The sequence below is a fragment of the Centruroides vittatus genome, unplaced genomic scaffold (assembly GCF_030686945.1).
Source record: "Centruroides vittatus isolate TY-2023 unplaced genomic scaffold, ASM3068694v2 contig_821, whole genome shotgun sequence".
NCBI lineage: Eukaryota > Metazoa > Arthropoda > Arachnida > Scorpiones > Buthidae > Centruroides > Centruroides vittatus.
Window position 1 is genome coordinate 74,191 of NW_027122535.1, and position 16,927 is coordinate 91,117.

Consider the following 16,927-nt stretch of genomic DNA (forward strand, 5'->3'; position numbering starts at 1 on the left):
GTGACGCGACTCCCGATCGTGATAGCGAGGGCGGAACTGACGTAGTCGCATCTTTCAAGGGCTATATCTCGCGAAGGGTCGCCCGTACACCCATAGTTTATTAGACTTTTTTTGTTCCTATTAATATGTTCTAACGCCCTGTCAAGGTCTCGACCCCCTCATAAACATCTAGAATCTTGCCAAATAATCTCCCTAGGAATGGACTTACTTGAATCTATCTTTGAAGAAAAAAATCCTTCAGTCTCGCCGACTTCAAGGAAGGTTCGCTCGGAGAACGACGTCGCTTTACAGTGGATATGGGTGAATCTGTGAATGCGGCGAAGTACGATCAAAAATACCAGGATTTAATTCAATACCACTTAATATTAACAGCAACTCAAACACCATTATCCAAAACTCAATATTTTCCATAATTTTAAAATTCAAAGTAAGCTCATAAAAAAGTTCACCAACACTCTTTGCAGCAAGCAGCGCTCCCATACATATTATATATATTATATTAACTTATTTGCGACAATGATATGGTGCGCTAATACACCATTATTGTAACAAGTAGCACATAGTACTTGCCTTGTTTAGCCCCTCTTCATAATACTTTTCCTGATAACAATAAAGTCGAACCAGTTACGGATATAACTTCGTTCAAGGAAAAATTTTTAAATCTGAATACATGAGTTTCGTATCCGGTAAATATTTAAAGTACTTTTTGGAAGAATATTACGATTTTTGCCAAATTAAGTAATAGTGTCTTAATGAAAAACGACCCACCAGTGGCCAAGTGGTTCCGTTTTCTGAATACTCTAAGTTCAGTCGTGGTTTCGCGCCTCGCAAGAACGGGCTGGCCAATGAAGATTTCCGAATTTTCTCCAAGTCTGTAACGCCTAACTAGGAGCCAGTTACCTTTATAAAACCTTCTAGATGGCGACACCAAGGCGATCATCCTTGGGGGTTACCCCTAGGATGATTGCCTATCTGTCGCGTTGCCATAACTTAATAAAACAAACTTAATTAGAAATGTGTATATTGTTTTCTCTATGTAACAATGAAATTTTAATAATTTCTGTTTTTGCCTGAAAAATGTATATCTGATATTTATTTCACAGTGTTATGTTTTGAAAATAAATATTTATAAAATTTAAGTACTTACGTATATAGAAAAGAATAACCAAACATTGTGTGATCTTTGTATACAATTGTATTAATGATGTGCGATACAACTCCTGCCTCGAGTAACATCACTGTGATAATTTTTCCATACTTCGGCAATCGAAAACTAAAAAATATAAATATATTTCTGTCTTTATTGCAATGATATTACACAGAATTAAACATTAAACTTTCTGATATATTGTAATTAATTGTTATTTTTATTACACTTGTAATCCGAGTTATATTATAGATATAACTCATCACACGAAACACAAGTAGATGGTCGTAAGTTCGTGCTAGCAAACATGCTGATCACATAAAGTTCACCGTGTTTTCGTGACATATGTACACCTATGTAAGTGCTAGTTTTTCAGACAAATTTCTCATGAAAAACGTTGTTCTCAAATCGTTTAAGTGTTGCGTTGACTTATTTCACGAAGACGCTTTTCACAACTAAAAATATAAGTACTATAACGATATAAAATATTGCACGAATTTAAATTTACTCTAAAATTAATAATAAGAATAGGGAAAGAAGATATCTTTAGTAAACACTTTTCGTTTATTGCAGGGAATAATTTACTTTACTTAGGTGATTTTTTAAATCTATACTTCCATATATATAAAAATGAATTACAATCACATTCATTAATCAAAGAAATGAATTAACTCTGGTAATAGTAAACATTACCGAATTTTGAAATGTGAACTTTCTGTGTTTAAATGAAAAGATATATTTATGGTTAGAAAAAGATATATAATATCCACTAATGTCAAATTTGGTATGGACTCGAAATTATAAATTATTATATTTTACAACCTATCTTTAAGTCTAGATTCTTAGCAATCTCTTTTAAGATTTTGCATGGCAATTTCGACTTACCTTCTGCTAGTTAAAAAAACAATTCCACTGTTGTTCTTTTCAAAGTTGCTTTCTTTATATTTTGATTATTGCACGAATAACGACAGTACGAAAAACAGATCAATGTATGAATAAACAGCAGACAGTTCTTCCTGAACACTAGCGTCAAAAACTGTTTTTACAGCTTTTGCTTTTGGATTGATTTTATAAAACATTTTTGCAATACAATATAACTGCCTATATCTATAACCTTTATATTATAATGATCAGATCAGATGAGAAGGAAAACTATGTTACTTTACATCTTGTCTCTACTTTCAATTATGTGACTCCCATTTCGAGTGTAAGTAAGAGCAGAGAGTGGACGATTATCACGCTACAATCTTTTGTTTCGAATTGTAGCCTAATAATATGTAAATAGTATTTTGAAATAAAACTGAGTCGAGAAATATTTTTTGATTAATTTCAAGTGATTATAAATTTATCTGTATAGAAATTTCCTCAAACTTAAAATAATATGCATGTTTTTTATAAGCACACGAATTATTTCCTGCAACATATTCTAAGATATTTAAATAATTTAATACAAAAAAGTGTTCATCATCGGAAATTTGAGTATAGTTAAATATAATTATAATGTTTTCTAATAACTGTTTATTGAAATATTAGAAGACAGTTTTCAAATAGATTTTACATTTTATCCGAGAGATAAGGACCAGTACACAGTACACAGATATTTACAGTATAGGTAATAATATTTTAAAAGATTTTAGTTATATTTTACATAGAACTTTAAATTATAATTTTCACAATATAATACGAATTTATACTATTTGGTAAATCAAAATGAAATATCAAATATGCTTACATGTACAAGGTAAGTAATGTTAATTTTCATAAGCCTTACGGTTTACGACATTCCTTAACTTCATTCTTTTTTAAATAAAATTTTCAAAAGATTAAGGAAAGACAATAGATTTTATAGACAATAGGCAATAGAACCAAACAATGAAACTATTTATTATTCGGTGACATTAATTCCTGTAATGGCTTGGCTTCTCATTTTAATGCTTGATTAAAATTTTATTCATAGCTTGTTTAATTACTTTATTTTGTAAATAAACCTAAGCGCAATGAATTAATATTCTAGTAAGAAACGCTCTCTTAATACCAGTAGTAATATGTCATATAGTAATTATAATATGCTTTGATATTATAGACAAACTAAGGTAAGCCCGGCAAAAAATAAAAGCAAATATTAAGGTCATTAGATTATTTTGTACTTCTAACCCTTCTGTTATATTATAGTATAATATTTAATTTCTATAACTACAAATGGTATCTTACGTAAGGATTTATCGCAACAAGTGACATATTTAACACATTTTAGAAATTATTTATTCCTTCTCTACTGAGAAGGAATAAATAATTTCTAGAATGTGTTAATTTACACTTGCTGTGTAAAATTATGTAAAAATGTGTTAATTTTACACTTGCTGAAGGAATAATTTTTTAAAAATTTTAAAAAAATCTTTAAATGTTTCAGCTTTGTCATACTGTGTGATTACGTATTTCGTAAGATAAGATTTGTAGTTATATAAATTAAATACTGTAATATAAGAAACAACAAACATTATAACAAAAATCATATAAAGAGTTCCGTTTTCTCAGCTTTACTCTCACGTTTATCGCGATACTCGTATGGTACGAAAAAGCAAATTCACAAGTCAAGTAAACAGAAATTAAAAACACATCTTAAAGTTCTGTTTACTTGAATTCTGAATTGCAAGTGTATAATTAACACATTTTTACATAATTTTTACATAATTTTACATATCAAGTGTAAAATTATGTAAAAATTAGAGTTAACATTAGACAATGTTAACACTAAGAAAATTATCGATTCACAGTCAAGTATTAAACAGTAATCGGCGGACGAATCAAATTTCCTAACATACGGACGAAATATTTAAACTCTGCTTTTTTGAAAACCGCTTAAAACATATTTTGTCCTTGTCGGTCACTTTCTATTCTGTAAATATTTAGTCTAATGCCACTATACAGCTAAGCCGATGGAAAAAAAAAAATTGTTAAGGAAGGTAGTTGAAGTTAATTCGACCAAATGCAGCCGTTGACCTTCTCCCATAACAGAGGATAGTCAACGACTACTAATTAATACAGATTTACTATTAGTTAATATTTAAAGAGATTCGTTTTATATAGTTTGTAATGGCCCCAGACATGATCGAATTTGCTAATTTTAACGTCCGAAAGTCTTCATATAAAACTTGTTTAAATAGAAAAAATATTACCTTTATACAGGCTATATAAACTACGTCAGAAGTATTTTTTCGTAAATATTGCGTTTATAGAAAAATTATTGGGCTGGAAGTTGAAAAAATTTCAGACATGTAAACCTCGACTGTTGCCTTTGATCTTTTGTCTGTCTTTTATTAATCTTGAGAAAGTAGTTACATACATAAAATCGAAACCAAATGTTAAAGTTCAGGGGAATAGAAAGCCCAGATTAACTATATTCGAACTTCCAGTTTGGAACAGAAAAAGTATAATGACAGGAGCAAGACAACCCCTAAAAGAATTGAAAACATTCTGACGAAAATTTCTTGCCCGGCTTTGTGACGACGTCACGGTAAATATTCGCAAGTCAGAATTAGTTCGATTTATTTAGTTACCGCAACATGACACCTGAGTGATCTGCCAAAGATGGTACATCCCGGAAAGACTTTTGTATAAAGCTGGCATCTATTTAGGTGTTACTAACGCGAAGAAAACCGAGAAAACTCAACGTGGTCAGTCGGTTGGCCTTGCGCGAACACACGATCTACTACCGGTGTTCTGTTGTTTTACTCGGTGACTGGAGGGTACTTATTAGGCTAAAATTTGAAAAATTACAGATATATATATTTGCACTATTGTCTGCCTGTCTGCTGTTTGTCCGTGCTTAATCTCGAAAACGGAGTTAGATAAATAAAAGTCGAGACAAAACATGAAAATTCTAATATAAATAGGACCAAATTAACTATATACGAGCTTTTTTTTCTATTGCGAGTCACGTTATTTGAATTCAAAATTTTCTCCTCAACAGAGTTAGATATGTATCAGGCATCACTGTATTGCTAACAGAAAAAGTATGATGAACAAAGGCAAAACACTACTTCACCTCTCGCAAACAAGTACTTCGTAATATCTGTCGTAGTAGCCTATTTTGGTAACAGATTATTTGGCAACTACTGTATTCATTCTTGATACTTAGTTAATTTTAAAACACAGACAATCGCGTTTAATATTCTGATAGTTTAATAAAGCGAGATTAAAGAAAGAAACTAAAACAATAATTTAAAATAAACATCGATAAATAATATCGCAATTTCGACAAATATTATTTTGATTTTCAAATTTTATAAAGTTTGGAAATGTTTAGTAAATTTATGAAAACATTGAAGGTTCAATTTCCACTTGTTTCTTTGTTACCGATTAATTCCGAAAGTGCACTTTGGACGTTTGTAACTAATTTGTCTGCTCAGGTTGTTAAGAATTTTTTGTCACATTCGTCTTTCTTCTTTCTATTGGTCACCATCAATCAGTTTGTGAGTTTTACTATATTAAAGTTTAAAGATTTATTAATTTTTTTATTTATGTTTTCCTGACCATTAAACGTTTCACGTATATGGATTAATCTTTTTAAAAACGTTTCAAATAAATTTTCTGCTATTTTAGCTTGTGGGCCTAAAAGAGGAATTTTTTCAGACGAGCATATGCTGCTCCAGGCAACACGATCTTTACGAGAAAGTTATTCAAATGATTTCCGACACGTTCAGAAGATGCCTCACGTGAACTAATTTGAGGTTGATTTTTTACACCTGATCTTAAAATCCCGAGTGGACTGCCTTTTTACCAGCCTTAAAAATTTTACACTTTTAAATCGTAAACCAATATCTGTAAACGTAGCCTTAAATAAAACGATGAAACATTACATTTAATAAATTTTAAAGAGATTTCAGGGAAAAAACGTAAAACTCGCTTATAAAATAACTTCAGTTTATGAAGTTATATTATATAAATGTTATATATTAATATCCACAAACAAAATTATTTGTAATATTAAAATTATAAATTTTAAAGTATTCCTTCCTGTAAAATAAATAAATAATGCATATGTTTTGTAGGATTTCTAACAGTTTACATGAAGCAATTTTCGAAAATAGTAGGAACGTAATTAAAATTAAAGTTGTATTTTATGGCCACCACACCCTTGATAACTTCTGAACCAATATTTTGATTGTTTCGAAAATTTCTTAAAATAATTATGTCTACAAACAAACCGTCCATGCAAAACTGCGGAAATTCTCTACATAAAGCAGGAGACAAATTACAAAACAAATTACTAATCAAAAATCCACGTACACACTAACAGACATGCATAACCGATTTTTTTTTTTTTTTTTTTTTTTTTGAATTTTAGAATGTTACCACATCCGCTGAGAAAAAAGTCTTTACATGTTTAAAAGGGGTTAAGATTAATAGTTTTGAAATAGTCAAGCGATATTTATATTTTGGGTGTAATAATCAGTCGGCTTTGTAACTACATATGCATCTGGAGACTTAAAAGTAATGGCAGCAATTATCATAAATAAAAACAAATAGACAATGCCAGGACAGCCCAAGTACAATGCAAGACAATGACAAGTACAGCCCAACGTTTCCACCCCTCCTTATAAAGTTATTAATTGTTTTCACTAAACTTTCCTCGGAATTAACAGGAAAACAGATGAATTTAAAGTTGTAATTTAGTCAGTATTTAATAAAAAGTATTGCAACTTAAAGTTTGTTTAAATCTAAACCTTACTTCTAGAACAATGCAGACAGGAATTGTTCGATTCGTATTATTTCTATTCATAATATTGTGCAAATCAAATGAAGTTCCTGAGAAAGAGACGGGCAATAGCACAGAAAAAATAGATTTGAGCGAATTAAATAAAACAATTAAAATTCTGAATGCAGCAGAAAAGAATTTGAGAAATTTGGCGAAATCTGTGGTGAAATTCGCTCTACCATATTTAATAAAACTTTCCGAAGAAACGAATTTATCGTCGTCATGTGTCAAGAGTGGAGTCATGTTTATGAGAGATTTAACACAACTGAAAAAATGGCCGTTACAAAGTAAGAATTGATAAATACTTATTATTGATACTTTGATTGTTAAAAATAGAATTAGTTAAAATTTCTTCATTTATTTTAGTTAAATACAAGTAAAATGTATATAATTAAATCCTTGACAATAAGAAATTAAACGATTTTAATATATTTTAATAAATTTTAAAAAATGATATTATTCGTCTTATTTCTCGAAAATGGGGTGGCTGGTGGGGTTGGAGCTTTCACAGCTCAAACCTCCATATAGAGGATTTGTACACACATATAATGATTAAATTTTACATTGATTATGTTTAGTAACTTTCGTGAGGTTGGTATACAAAATAACAGTACCGTCCCCAAAATATTAAAATTTATTGACATTGGACTTAGGAATCTCCTTATACTTTCAGCCTTTCTTCTTAATTAAAACTTGGTGACATTTAATTTATAATAATTGGGGTCATAATATAACGAAAGTTTGAAAAACACCTTTAATTTACTATAACAGTACATAAAGTGTTTAATAAAATATATATTTTTTATAAAACATGTTCAAACAATTAAAAATGTATACAGTTTAATTTGTTAAATTATTAATGTTGTTGTTTTGTGTATTAGTAATTTAATATAATTTGCAAATTAAAAATTTATTCTTCTATTCAAAAATTAATTAATAAATAACTTAAATAATTATTCACATCTGGAAACAATAAATTATAGAATACATTTTATTTTTCGTGTGTTTTTTATAATAGAATTACAAACTGAAGTTAATAATTCTCATTCCGTTGAGAAAAAATTCAAAGCAAAATTGTTTTTACTGAAAAGTATAACATTGCATGGCATGCCCAAGAATGGCTGAAAACATCGCCTTTTTATGGCCTGATTTTACTCTTCGTTATTAATATTTACATTTAATATCTGTATCTGTGAAATGCTTTGACAAAAATTAGACAGGGCCTCAAACGGGTTTAATACACATTTCTTATTGCACAGAATTCCTGTTTCTCTTAGGATGAGAGCATTTTATTTTTAAAATTCTTGCAACACTCAAAAATGCTTTTACAGTGAAACCTCGCTTAACGAGCATAATTCGTTTCAGAATGTTACTCGTAATACGAAACACTCGTTAAGCAAAACAGTTTTTTCCGTATAAATTGATGTTAAACACAATAATGCGTTCCATGCTTTAAAAATACTCACATATTTTATGTATAATGTTGATTCAAAGAAAATTATACAACATACATCGTTAAGGAACATAAATCATCTACATCTTTTCTTCTAGCACAGTAAGAACCAACCTGGAATGTGAATTCGATTTGCAAAAAAACGTAACAAAGCACAGATACTATCTGAAAAACACGCCAAACGATATGCCAAATTCTTGGGCTTTGTAAAGACTATAATTAAATATTAAAAATTAATTAATTTTATTAGACGTAGGCAGTTATGCTGCCAACTCCTATTACATTTAAAAATTAAAAATAATTAATTTAGACATTTTAAAAATTTAATTTGAAATTTGTCATTAAATTTAACACGAGATGGCAGCAAACTGCCTACCGCTAGGCAAATTAATTAATTTCTAATATTTGATTATAGCCTTTACATAGCCTAAAAATTTTGCATATCGTTTGGAGTGTTTATTATATAACGAACGATGGTTGTTGATATCTATATGTGATGTGTGTGAACACAAGTTTGGAAAAATGTTTGATGACAAGCGACAATAAGATTCTAGCCGAAGGAACGCTAAACTGATCAACACTATCTTCTAAAGACTTCTCCTCTTCTTGTCACTTGTTACGTGAAACATCGCTCGTTAAGCGAGTTTTTTTTACAATTTGTTTTTATCGTTATGCGAGGTGCTTCTTAAGAGAGGCTACACTGTATATTTCTTCGAAACTGTAGAAGACAACATCTAATCAAACTTTTTACTTTTCTTGCATTTTTGCAGAAAATGTTTAGGTCATTTATATTACTTTATATATAAACGATTGAGTGGAGATCATGGTATAAAGCAAGATGAAACGTAGGGAGTTCCTTCTGAGAGATATTTCGATAAGAAACTGACCTATCTTGGTGTTAGTTCGAAGCACGATGTTAGAAACAAAGTTGAGGGAGCTCTAGTAACCTATTGCGCTAAAACTTGTATGCAAACTTTTCTTCGTTTATAAAATCGTATATGGTAATATTGTAATATTGTACTATCGTATATTTTCGCCTATAAGTATAGTTATATAAGTAGAATATATAAGCATAATCATAAAGTAAATGAGTATTTTGCAGAAAAAGATCGAGTAATTTCAGATTAAATACTTTCGTTTCCATTCATTTGTTCGTTTATTGATTTTTACTCATCTATATAAATAAAAATTTAATGTTCGTTTGTTTCTAATAGCTAATCTCCGAAAGTTCTTCACCAATTTCTCTGAAATTTTCACACAACGTTGCATTCGAATACGGGCATGTTTTTATATAATATACATGTCGAATTTCCCCCCACTAAGGGTGAAGGGACAGGATTAAGGCTTACCGCGAAGAACTCGGCCTCTACTATATTATTTTAAATGCGTTTTTTTGCATTTTCGATTGTGTTTTAATAGGGTTTGTCAAGAGAATGTACATTAAGAATGGAGTTTTCGAAATCTTCCTGCAGGGAAAGTGTTATACATGTATATTACATACATTTTGAGCCACAGCAACACGTGGCTGGGTCTGCTAGTATCACAATAAGTATTTTCTACGAAATTATCTATGAAATTATTTTTTGTCTTTCTTTTCAATTCAAAGAAATCACCCAAGGCTCCAGTCTGTTGCCGTATTCCAGAGCAGACGAAAGTCATATACTTCTCCACAGAGATAGAATAACATCTCTCTTGTAGAGGTATTTGGTCAGAATACCTGTAAATTCTCTCTCTCCTTAAATGTAGATAGAAAGAAAACCATTTTCCTACAACATCATGAGTGACCGGATTACGCATAGTATTTAGTGGTGTATTTTGTAGTTATTGTATAATCTAAGATATATATATATATATATATATTTAACTTTTTCTTGTTCGTTCAGTTGTCTACTTGTTTTTTCTTTTTTTTTTGGAATAACAACACCCTTATCTATGACCTTGCGAGCCCCTCGATTTTTTAAAGACACTCCTATTTAGCCATCCAGTGACAGTGAGCAGGTTTTGTGTCTTGACGACAAGAGGGCTAACCTTTGCCCATATTCTCACATTATTGTCGTTAATATAAGAATATATTTTCGGTTTTAATGAACAAAATTCAAGTATTAGTTTTGATACAATTTTATTGTTAAAGTATCCTCATTTATTTTTGATTGTTACATTATAAAATTTTCAAGTTTTTGCATAGTTACTGAAATAAAAAATCTCAGAAAGTGATTAAAAGGTACCATAAATATTATTTTTGTAAACTTGAAGCGTTAGTGAATCAGTATCTGTGTATATAATAAATTTTCATTGTTATTAAATTTATTCTTAAATATTTTATAAATGTTTGATATATATGTAATTTGTTCAATTTTAGAACACAAAGACTGATATAAATTGGTATTTCTGAACATAAGTTTTTTTTTATATTAAAAATTGTGAGATTGTCATTTATTGTTTGGAAATTTCTACCCACAGTCAAGATAAATATCTATAACATTGATTCTGGGTCATGACAGTTTTTAAATTTAAATGTTTTCTTACAATTGGACAAGTTTTACTGGAAAAAACTATTATTTATTAATTTAAAAAGTTTTTTCAAAATCATTTGTCAATTTCTGTCTTTATTCATTATAGAAATGTTTCTTGTATAATGAAAGAAGCCAGAAATTGTTTTTAAGCCATGCATTTTAATTTAATGCCAGTAGTGTATGAATTTTGGTTAACATTAAACCTTCTTGTAGATAAAACTTTATATTTCTATAGTGTATTACATAGCTTTGTTTGTAAAAAAGAGTTACAATTAATTTATTATCATTATTCTTATATTTTAAGTTTAATTTAGTGAATACTAATTCTTGGTAATTTGATAATTTATCATACAGAATATTAATTAGTATGCTCTGGAACTTTTGGTAAATCATTATGTCTATTGTAGACATATTCAGGATATGTAAGATCTACTTCTAAAATTTAATCAATCTTATTTTTATCTAGTATATTAAGTATATCTAATTCATTTATTTCATCTTAGGATAAGTATAGGAAATTATTATTCGATAAGTAAGAACTGATTACAAATCAGTTAAGATTATTTGCATCTATGTAAGGAATTTAAGTATGAAGCTGATTTTTATCATAGGTTTCTTGAATTAGGCAGTGATTTGCTTAGTAGATCCTTTTCTTGTTAAACGTATTTCTCCTGTAATCTCACTTTCAATAAATAAATACATGTTAATATTATTGAACAATTCTAATTGAATTTCTGAAATTTTTAATCCAAAATTCCAGATTAAGTTTGCAGCTGTTATAAAATATTTATACAGGGTCTAAGTTATAATATTTTAAATTCGATTTTGCAAATATTTGAAATATATCAGCTAATAATAATGTGTCAACATATATTCATATAATTTTAAACAATCTTTAACAATGTTACAATGAAATTTTTTCAAACTAATTTAGTATCATTGTAATCATTGTGAGTAATGTTGTCTCCTAATAATTCATTATAAAAACCTTCTTTTGATGGTAAACATGTCACGTGTAATATATTTTAATGTTTAAAATAAGATTATGAAAAATTAGTTTTTAAAAATAATTTTATATTTTTGTTACTATGAAAAAATTATTTAAAAATAGAAAAAAATGTAATTTGCATTTTTAAATTTTTGGTTAAAGTAGACAAGCGAAAAGTTTAAAAATAGATAACTGTCAATAAATGTTTAATATTCGAAAGTAAATGTTGTAAATATTTCTGAATTGACAAGAATAATACAAATTTTTGAAAATAGTATAGAATAAGGTGACCAGACATCCCGGATTGTGCGTGACTGTACCGGATTTAGATTTTTAGTACCACATTGAATACTATCCCAGACAGTGTCCCACATTTGGTCATGTAACATTTTCAACATGTTTGCAAGTTTTCAAGAGCACAAAGTTTTCGTTTTCTTTAACTACTAGTAGCCCGGGACATCCCCTATTGGGCGTTCTAGCAGCAACTGTGTCATTCTGTGGTATAAATAAGAAATTCATATCAACAATCCACTAATAAATTCCTATTGCAATAATAATATGCTGAATTTATTATTAATTTAAATAATATTTAGGGGCGCTTTTAGTGGCCGTTCTAGGCACACCGTGACAGATATACAAACAGCACCATCAAGTTGTAAAAAAAAACAATTTTTTTTTATTAAGAGTTATTCTTAAGTTTATTTATGCATTTATGTATTTATATATTTTTCTGCTAAATAATTTATTAATGAATTAGTTATTATTATTATACATAAGTATGTCAGAGGTCCACCCCATTCTTAGCTCCCACAACACAGAAGCGTCCCACATTTTATCCTAACATCTGGTCACTTTAGTTTATAATGTGTATTTTGAAAATCAAATGGGAATAATAACCTGTAAAATTATGTAGTACAATAATAATACATTTTTTCAGTCAATAATTTAAATGACAATTACATGCACCTTTCTCTTAACTTTACTGTTTAATGATCATGATCCATTACTCTAATATAATCATCATGGAATTTTTCATCACAAATATAACAAAATTGTTCAAAATTATTAAAAACAGCATCTATATTCATTTCTACATATCTGTTTATTTTATTTAATAAAATATTTAATTGTTTTTGGATATCAAATAAAAATGATTCTCAGCATCTTTATTACAACAAAAATGTAAATATAATAAAGTATTATCATTTTGATACTACGAAATAAGTAACATGCACTGGTACGTTCAATTGACTGACGATCTGTAGGTGGAAAAGAAGTGGCTTTTATAGCTTCTTGGTGGGAAAATACATCACGCGACCGATTATTTAGATGTAAAAATTGTTGTCAGTACAAAAACAAATGACGAATCCGGACGTTAATTGTAAATTTATGTCGTTATCGTGTGAGAATGGTTGCTTTTTAAAACGAAGTCTTATAAATATTTCCACGAGTTCCATTGTTTGTTTTTCTAGTCATTAGCAAAAATGATTTTAAAAATGGATAAAATTTCAAAGTTCACACTTATATAAATAGTATAAATTGATATTTTTATATTCAAATACATGAGTTGTTAAACAAGTACTTTTTAAACGATGGGACATTTATTTAACATTTACAAAGGATTTTGGTAGTATTTTATTAACTGGACACTAGTCAAATGATAACGGATTTGAGTTTATCTCTTAATTTTTGTTATATTTTATATTTATATTTTAGATTTTTATATAGATTATATAGATCATATAGTTTATATTTTAGATTTAATCATATGTAAAGATTATTTGAATGTAAACTTACCGTTTTATTTAAGTTTGTATAAAAATTATAAAATTCGATTATGAATTTAAACAACGATAACTAATACACGTTTTGTATTGAATATGATTAGAATATGTTTAAATTGGTATAATTTTAAAAAGTTAAATTTTAACTTCTTGTTGCATATTTTACATATAACTTGTTAATTTATGTTATATAATATTATATTCAAAATTAGAATAATACTAAAAATTAAAATTGCATTTTAAAATTTATTTTCAACTTACTTCGCATAGTACCACAACTTATGGCTACATCATTCAACATCATGTGGTTATGTAAATTACGTTTCTTAATAAAAGTGATGTACAAAACTTTATAAATTCTGTAATGGTTTTTCAGAGTTTTTCATATTTGTTATTTTTAGGCAGTTGTTATTCAATTTAAAATGGATTTTAGAATATGGCGTTTGTCAACTGACAAAGAAATTGCATTTTGTTTTTCCTAGACATTGTAATCTAACGTGGTAAGTTAGGAAATAATCCCAGCAAGATTGTTTATCGAAATAATTACAGAATACGTTTGTACCAATTCTTTAATATCTCCAATCATTTTAAAATTAGATGGTGAAAACAAAAATTGTTGAGGTGTATGGAAGTCAATTTACACGTAAAAAACAAAATATCGGACATGTTTTTTGCTGCAGTGGGTATTCTGTGGAATTTGCCATGAGCCGAAATATTGTCTATCAGTCAATGTGCAAGACTGTTCAGCTAAAACATCGATTTATGCAATACAAAAACGTGAAAAAAGGTAGTTTAATATCTTCAGACTGTTGGAAATACGAAACTGTCTATTTCGAAGACAGATACGAACGTTTGCAAGTAAACCACAGATATAAACTTTGCTGACCCTTTACCTTGATACCATACTAAAATATAAAAATAATCGAAAGTTTAATTCCTACTTAGTAATATAATTATAAATATTACATGTATTTTAATAAGTTTATTGAGGATTATCATTAACATGATATCTCTGTATTATCATACAGAGATATCATGTTAATGATAATCCTTAATGATAACCTTCATTAAAATTACATACTACATATTCGTATAAGTATACTCTATTATAAATTAAAAAGTTTAAAGTCTAATTGATATATTTACAATACAGTATTCTATTTCAGTGTTGGATTCTATGGGAAAACCTTCAGCTGGTATGTTAGGTCTAACTTCATAGATCAGAGGCGATTATGATCAGTGTCTAAACATCGATAGTGGACACAGTTCTAAACTCAGGAATTCTAAAAATATTAATGGAATGTATTGCGCAATTAAATTCGAATTGCCTAAAATAAAACCTGAAACCCTAGAATTAATTTTAAATTTTAGAAATAATACATTCCTTCTCTTGTTGGAAAATCTTCTTGTAAGTATACCAAATCTCTTTAAACTTTGATTTATATTTACATTTAAAACGAATGAGTATTAACACTAATTCATCGTTTTCCTAACCTACTTTCAATTTATTTTTGTTATATTTTTAAATATAAAGGAAATCGTAAATTACTTCACAAATTTAGTTTTATTCAGTTACATCAACGCTATACTTTGGCGATCTATCGAGGGGGATGTCTTTTGGGAGGTCTTTTTAGAAGTAACTACCTCCTATTGAGGCTTTACAGACGGGGAGAAAGCCACGGAAAACTTGACGTGGTTAGCCAGTCCAGGCGAGGCACGAATTCATTACTGAACTCCCAGTGTTCAGGGAACCTTTTGGCCACTGGTGTGCTTCCTGTGAAAAACCACATTTCTTTATTGTGTAAAAGAAGATCAGAATTTCGGCTATTGACTTTGTTAAGAAGTTCACAAATTTCTGAGATTATAGTGTTCTCGTCATTATCTTGTTCAAAATTTGTACAACTATGACTAACGTTATGTTCATCAGAAAGGTTTGTGAACAAAGTGCCTCTTGATGTGAAAAGAAAGAAAAGTCATGCAAAATTTGTCTTCTAAACAGAGATAAAACTTTTCTTTTTTTACCATTTATACTTGATGCTTCATCGGTAGAAATTGATACCATTTTATTAATATCAATAATTTTAGTTTTGGTAGAAGCCAGTTTCTTTATTTCCATCTCGAATTTTACTGTAAGTGGCAGTATATCAAGTAACACTATCTGAAGTCTTTAAGAGTTAACATATCCACAAACAAATAAAACGTGTTTAATATCATTGACATCGAAAGATTGATGACAGGGAATAGAAAACCCTGGTGTTGAATTTAAATCCGTATCCTGCTGACTAGTTACATCTACCATACGAACAGTTCTCTTTTACAGTCTTAGCGGACTATGGCATGTTTTTTATTCTAGCATATATTTCTGTTTTATTTTCAGACTCGCAAAAAAATAGTACTTAGACATTTTAATAAAACAATTTTTCACAAAATCGCTATCCGTAAATGGCGCACACAGTTTTACTATTTCTAGATCGGCAGCAAAACTGGCAGCAGTTCTATTGCTATTTGATATTAATTAATTTAAAAATGTACTTTCACTTAATTCATTTTAAGTTGACGTTGTTTTACTGCCGTTCTTCTTTCTTCTCCCACCCTCTCGATAAGTGTCAGCAAATGTTTTGTTTAAGTTTTTAAATAAACATTTTAAATAGTGTTTATTTAAAATTTCCTTTTGTACATTTGATTCCTTGTTATTAGCAAAGGTTTCTTGACATACTAACACACTGGAAATCCCGTTAAATTTGCAACAACTGCATAGGATTTAGCCCATTCACTTCTAAATTCTTGTATTTCTTCTACTCATCTCTTTCTTCCAGCCATATTAAATATTACTCCGAATATTAGAGAAAGCTTTTACATAATATTTTTATTTTGCACACTATAATATTTATTGAACTAAACACATGTAAATACGAACAGTATAAAACTGTAGGCGAAGACGACATGATTGTTCGTGTGGGAATTTTTAAATTAAATTAATCAGGAGAAACTGCATTGGCGTACTCGTGATTGTTTATGTCTCTGATTTGAAATTTTCTTTACAATCACGAGATTAGGGTATATTTTTAGGGTATATACACCCTAAAACCAGGGTATATTTACTCCACAAAGTATATTTTTAGACGAAAACCATGAAGGCCATGGACGAAACAACCCTTTAAGTGCTATTTGCTAAAGCGCTAAATTCTATTTCTGCTAGGTTAATTTGTCGTGTTTTTCTCGAGGCTTGTTCCTTCACTGATAGTAAAGTGATTACTTAACTTCTTTCTTTTACTTAAATTTAA